Below are 7,267 nucleotides of genomic sequence, written 5' to 3'. Positions count from 1 at the left end.
GCTATTGTTAGACAGAGAAACTCTATTTTCCTTTACTGTTTATAAGAGTGAACTTTATGCACTAGCTGAGAGGAATTACTGAAAGCTGAAGGAAGGTCGAACATGATGGTGGGACAAGAGGAAATTAAAAGGAAATAGAGGAAAGAACTAGGAGACAAAGGACATTTATAGAGGTATAAATATAGGCACATACATATGTAAATATATATTAATATAGGGATATAAGCTTATGTACATCTATTTATATGTTAAGCATTAAAGTAGCAGACAAACATTGGGCCTCTACTCAAGTCCTTCCTCAAAACAAGAATGATTTGTTCTAATAACCTGGCATTCTGTGATGCTCCCCTTCCTAACACAATTGCTGAAGACAAAATGGACCCATAAGCAAATGTGGTGAAGAAAGCTGATGGTACCCGGCTATTAAAAAATATAGCATCTGGGGTCTTAAAGGCTTGAAGATAAACAAGTGGCCATCTTGGTGGAAAGCAACAAAGCCCACATGGAAGAAGCACACCAGCCTGTGTGATCAGGAGGTGTCAATGGGATCAGGTATCAGAAGACCCAGAACAAATAATCATATCATTGCGAATGGGATGGGGGTTGGGGGCAGAGGAGAGACCCAACGCCTATCTGTAGAAAACTGGATATCCCCTCACAGAAAGGTCACAAGGAAGGAACAAGCCAGCTAGGGTGCAGTATAGCATTGACGAAACACACAACATTCTTCTAATTCTTTAATGCTTTCTCCCCACCCCCTCCCCCCACTATCATGACCCCACTTCTACCTTACAAATCTGGCTAGATCAGAGCATGTACACTGGTATAGATAAGAGCTCTTGACACATGGAATCCAGGACAGATAAACCCCTCAGGGACAGTAATGGGAGTAGCAATGCCATGAGGCTAGGGGGAAGGTGGTGGGAGAAAGGAGGAAGTGATCACAATGATCGACATATTAATCCCCTACCCCCTACCAGGGGGATGAACAATAGAAATATGAGTGAAGGGAGACAGCAGATGATGTAAGATATGAAAAAAATAATTTATAATTTATCAAGGGTTCATGAGGGAGGGGGGGAAATGAGGAGCCGATACCAAGGACTCAAGTAGAAGGAAAATGTTTTGAGAAGAATGACAACAAATGTACAAATGTGCTTGACACAATGGATGAATGGTTTTAAAAGCTGTAAGAGCCCCCAATAAAATGATTATTTTAAAAGAGAAAGAGTGAACCTTATATGTAGCTTTTTCTTCCTTCTGAACCATAGGGCTATTTTTGTTTTACTTATTTTTAATCTTAATCTATATCTTAGCTTCCCAAACATTTCATTTTCTCCCCCTTTCTCTTTCCAGGAAAAAAAGAGAAAATTACTCAGCATCCCTGGCAATTAAAAACTTTTAGACTGTAGCCCACAATCGAGAGTAAAGTGTAGGTATCTGTTTTTGCTGTCCCCCTGATTGTCCCCCCCCCAGGGGGCGGTCTGGCCCACTTTGGGAAACACTGATCTACAGTCTTGACTGTAAGTAGACAATCATGGCGAAAAATTCAAATGACCCATTGCAGTGGGTACAAGACCTCTTTAGCGTATTGAAGAGCAGAGAGGTGACTTTGAGGACCAAGGTGCACCGGCCCAAGCCTTGCTATTTTTAATGGTCTCATATGCATGTGAAAGTTGGACATTGAGTAGGGAAGGCTACAGAAGGATCCGTGTTGGTGAAGAATATTGGAAGTACCATGGACTGCCAAAAGAATCAACAACGCTGCCTTGGAAGAAGTACAGCCAGAATGCTCCTCAGAAGCAAGCGTGGCAAGGCTTTGCCTCATGTACTCTGGCCACGATATCAGGAGAGACTAGTCACTGGGAAAAGGTCATCATGCTTGGTAGAGTAGAAGGATAGTTAAAAAGAGGAAGCCTCTCAGCAAGACAGAATGACTTGGTGGCTGCAGCAATGGGCTCAAATATGACAACACTTTTGAAGGTGGCACAGGATCAGGCAGTATTTCCTTCGGTGGTGCACAGGATTGCTATGAGTTGCAGCTGGCTTGATGCACGGAACAACCACACACAACCGACATCCAAACTTGTTACCAGTGATTAGGAAGGACTCCTAGAGACCCTCCGGGACAGAGCAGAGCTGCCCTATCTATAGGGTGTCCAAGGCTGTAAGCATTACAGAAGCAGACTGCTGCATCTTTTCCCCACAGGGAGGTTCGAACTGTTGACCTTTTGACTAGCAGCTTAGCTCTTAACCACGACGCTACCAAGGCTACTTAATCAAACGCATAAAACATAGTACATTAAACGTTGCAAAAGAATGTGGTTTGTGACCAAAATTTTTAATGCCTAATTCAAGAAAGTGGAAAAGATAAAAAAAAACAAAAACCAAAGTAATGCTATAGCCCAAGAAATTAAATTAAAGCTCTTACTTAGAGATTTTTAAACTTTAATTTGAAAACAGAATTAACCTTATATGGAGATATTGTAAGCTCAACCGAGAACGTATTATTTTATTGGCAGCTAGGGTGGTACAGGTATGGAGGCAGGCATATCCGATTGCCGCAAGGAAGGGGTCAGCCAAGCCTCTCTGGTGCATCCTGCATTCCCTACTCCAGTGAATCTTCCCTACATCTCTGCTGGGTTCAGTAGTTCCTACACGGAGCTCACAGGCAATACTCACCAATAAGGGGTTACTACAAATCAGGATTGGCAAACAGTAAGGATATAGTCACTGGTCTTCTCAGCCAACAGCCAAGTCTCTCTCCATTCTCAGTGTCTCGGTCACATGGTCTCTTGGCCTTTGCCTTCTTTTCCAGGAAGTCAGCCCACTTGTCACTCGGTCCCACAGTTCCGTAGCTTGGAACTGGTAAGGAGCTCCGCGTTGCTCCTGGGAGTCTCTGTACCACAGTCTGGATGCATCTGGTCTCAGCAGCCTCCACCTCTTCAGACAGGGATCTTGAGGGCGCTCTTCCAAGGTCTTCAGGCTTTGTCTCTCTGTTGCTGCTTCAAAGAAGGCTCCTCCTTACAGCCAGGGGGATGGCAGTAAACACTGACCAGTCCTCTCCGCCAGTGCCACACACCCCCTACGCACAGAGTCCCACCCCATCAACCCGGGGGGAGCCACAAGGCTTGAGTAGAAGAAGCATATTGAGAAATCTCACTCCACCACAGCTAGCAACATATTGAAGGAGCTTTAGTACCAGTGTTGGGTGTTAGATTACTAACTACACGGTCAGTTATTCAAACCCAACGATCAATCCTCAGGAGAAAGAAGAGACCATCTGTTCCAGTAAAAATGGAATCTCCATAAAGATGGAGAACCCTCTACAGCAGTGGTTCTCAACCTGTGGGTCGTGACCCCTTTGGGGGGGTTGAATAATGCTTTCACAGGGTCGCTATGGGAAAACACATAAAACATTTCACAATATGGAATTTCATTTTGTGATTAATCACTATGCTTTAATTATGTTTAAATATGTTCAATTTGTAACAATGAAAATACACCCTGCCTAGTCATAATAGTAGCAAAATGACAGTGATGAAGTAGCAACGAACATAATGTTATGGTTGGGGGTCAGCACACCCTGAGGAACTGTATGACAGGGTCGCGGCAGTAGGAAGGCTGAGAACCACTACTCTGCAGGGTTCCTGTATGATTGGAATCAACTCGTTCCCAGTAGGTTTGTTTGCTTGGTTGGTTTCGGGGTAACAGTGAGGGCGGTGGTAGAATTCTCATCTTCCGTGCAGGAAACGTAAGTTTGATTTCCGGTCAAAATACCTTAAGTGCATCCGTTTCCCATCTGTTAGCGAAGCTATCATACTGAACAGGTTTAAATGGAGTTTACCCAGTCTGATTAGGAAGAAAGGTCTCGTGATCCACCTCTAACGAGCAGCCGATAAAAACCCTGTGTGTGGTCCACTCCAAAACCCATGATGGGAACAGAGCAGGCGCTGCTGCCTTCAGCCCTGTTGTGTATGGCGGTGTCAAGGGCCAAGGCCAGCCCATGGCAGCTATCAATGACCCCACATTGGGCTCTCGGAGGAACCAGTGTGTGTTAGTTTGAGGCGCCTCGGGGGTCAACACCGTTGCAGCAGAATACCGGATCTTTTCTAAAGAAAGGGAGTCGATCTATCCTTAGAGACACATGAGGGAAGATACCGATTGGGAGATGTTTTCCATGAGTAATAAAGCTGGGGACATAAGGGAAAAACACATTTGAGGAAGAGGCAAAACTCTTCTTTTGACTTTAGGCTTTACAGCTAAATAGAGACCCGTTTTTGTTTTCTTTTTAATTAATGAATACATTTAATTTACCTATATAACATCACTTACCTTTTCTTGAATTCCATATATCCTATTAAAACTAGTAATATTTTACATTTCAGTTTGTTTTTGTCCAAAGTGTAAGATTATAAAAAATAAGTTCATAAAATGAATGTTGAAAAAGAGTTAATATTACTGTCAAAAATAATTAAAGAAAAAGTACACTTTTAAAAGCTCTACTACCTAGAGGGTTTAAGTGGAACTTTTCTATGAACCTAGAAGATTTCCAATGGAATTTGTTTTAGAGGAGTCAATTTATTATAAACATAATTAAAACACAATTATACAATTTAAAACTCCCGGACCTTGAGCCGGGTTGATAGCTGGCGGGCTCGGCCTGGTGGCCCCGGGTGCTGCGCGCCCAGGTCCACTCCGCGCGGAGCATCTCCAGACCATGGAATGCGTCCTTGCGCTCACCTTCCTTCTTCCTGTGTTTCTTCCTGCGGTCCAGCTGTGTCCTGTCGCACCTGTAGAACTTCAAGAAGCAGGAGTGAGGGGCCGGCCCTGACCCCAACCTGTCTGATCATGTTTCCTGCATTCCTGGACCGTGTCCTTCCGTTGTGGCGATCATGTCTGCAACCGTGACCACCCCGTGATCCCTGGAGGACCACATGCATCAGCTTGCAAGGCCCCACTCAGGGCCCTACCTCGTAACAATAAAGGCGACCGAAACCTTTAAACAAACAAACAAAAAATAATTTAAAAAATAAAATAATTTAAACCTATGCATATTATAAATATTTATACATATTACATACACATTCGAAAAAATATAAAAATACTATAAAAGACAGTTAAAACACTTCAAAATTTTGCATTTTGTTGAAATTGCAAAATCATCTCATTTTAAAGGAATTAATGGTAACAGAAAATAAATATTAAAAAAATAACATTGACCAGTGAATTTTTTTTAATTTCAAGTAGATTCCCAAAGTATTGCTTAATTTCCCACTTTTACAAAAAAAATTTTGTGTACACATTTAGTTTTATTGTAACAAAGCAACTTGTACACTTTTAACGTTAAAGACAGCATCTTTCCTTTCCAGTGAAACAAAAGAAAAATTTTAAATAAACAGGAACAAAATTACAATAGAGAATGTCAATTCCAAAGAAGATCCTACAGGGTCTACTGATTCTCCCATCGAGTGGCAGGGCTCAAGTCATCATTAGGAGAGCATTTTATTTTAAAAGTGTCATCTTAAACTGCAAGGCTATCCGTTAAACATCACAATTAAGCATGCCAAAGGAGAAGCCCATGTTTTCAAAATGCCACTTAACCCACCCAAACATCTCAAACCCACCCTTTGCTGACCTTCTATAACCCCCTTTTTTAAAGTTGTTTTTCCTTTTTTTTTAAACAAGAGAAGTAGACAGATATATGTTGGTAAATGCTAACTGTCCATATTCACATAGAGACACAGTGTAATCTCTGAGCCCAATGTACAGAGGAAGGAGGAAAGAAGCTACAGGGGCCGAGCACCCTCCAGCTGCCAGCAGGGCCAAGGGAGCAGAGGGTTTTGTTTTCCCACAGAGCACGGTGGTGTGTTGATTCCATAGTTTTTGTTGAGACAGGAAGGGACAAAAATTAATTTGAACACAAGGGGGTAGAGGTTCTTTTCCACTGTATTCTGCACAAGGCATTATTCCCTCCACCCCCAAATAAGTTGAGAACCATGGTGTAGAAAAAAGAGACCTCAAGAACAGGGTGATTGAGCACAAGAGGAAGAAAACAAAAACAAAAAAAGACTGCAACTTGCTCCCAGGGATTGAAGAAAATTAAAAAGGTTGGAATCCATTAGTGTTCTGTTAGTCATCCTCTCCTCCATCCTCCTCTCCTTCCTCTCCCTTGTCATCATCTTCATCTTCTTCCCCTTCGTCTTCATCCCCTTCTTCATCAATATCTTCTAAACCCTTCTTCTTCTTCTTCTTCTTCTTCATCTTCTTCACCTTCACTTTCCTCATCATCCATATCAGGAACCAAATAGTGCTGTAATGGATTTGGCCAGATATCATCTTTGATGACCTCTCCTAATTCATCGGCGCCGGCATCAGACTGGTCGGTAAACCAGGTAAAGACACTCTCAGGTCCGTCATGCTGCCCCTTCCTGCTAGCTTTGTTCTGTGTTTGACTGGAATGTTTCGTCAAGTCCTTTCCAGATTTCCATTTGATTTCAGTTGATTTTGAAGATGGATCACCACTATCATTCAGATGAAATTCTTTGGAGAGAACTTTATTTTCAAAGTAAGGATTTTCATCAAAATAAAAATCTATTTTGTAACCTGATTTAATATCTTCAAATTCTGTCACTTCAGCTCTGGTCAAATAATGCAGAGCCTCTTCATCCTCAAGCAATGCAGACACATGCGCATGGTTGACAAATGTTGTTACCCCAAAATTTGGGATTTTGGCGATCAATTCTGACCTCTTCTGAAAGAATGGTTGGCAGAGTTTGTTATATTTCTGTTCTGCTTTCAAAATCTCCTCACTGGCTTGTTCATTAAGTCTGTCTATTTCATTTTGTACCTCATCAATATGTTCAATTGCTTCCAGCTGTTCTTTTTCTTCCTTGGGGGGGGGGCCGGGGTCTCCTGCACCTTAGGCTTCTTCATTTGCGGCAGGCTTGAAGACTGGCGGTTAGGGGCCATGCTGCTTGCTGTCTGCCAGCAGAGCCCAAGGAACGTGCCAAAGAGCCGCTGGCCTCCCGTGGAAACTGCCACAAAATTGCCAACACTTGTCTGTCAGTTTGTTGATGTTTGCTGTGATTCTAAAAGCTACGTCATTGGTATTTCAAATGCCAGGAGGGTCACCCAACGTGAACAGGTTTCTGAAGTTTCCAGACTAAGAACAGACAAGGAAGAAGTCTCCACTTCGGTGGAAGAAGCCGCTGAAATTCTATGCATAACATTGAAGCATTGTCAGATACTGAAAGCTTAAACCAGT

General features: G+C 42.5%; 1 pseudogene; it reads right to left on the bottom strand.

Annotated features, from left to right (window-relative positions):
* Nucleotides 1–6,132: 6,132 nt before the first annotated feature.
* Nucleotides 6,133–6,972, bottom strand: LOC142456321 (protein SET-like; annotated as a pseudogene).
* Between the last annotated feature and the right edge of the window lie 295 nt (nt 6,973–7,267).

The sequence above is a fragment of the Tenrec ecaudatus genome, chromosome 9, assembly GCF_050624435.1.
Source record: "Tenrec ecaudatus isolate mTenEca1 chromosome 9, mTenEca1.hap1, whole genome shotgun sequence".
Classification (NCBI taxonomy): Eukaryota; Metazoa; Chordata; class Mammalia; order Afrosoricida; family Tenrecidae; genus Tenrec; species Tenrec ecaudatus.
The sequence above is the reverse complement of the archived record's forward strand: the minus strand, read 5'-3'. Positions and strand labels throughout refer to the sequence as shown.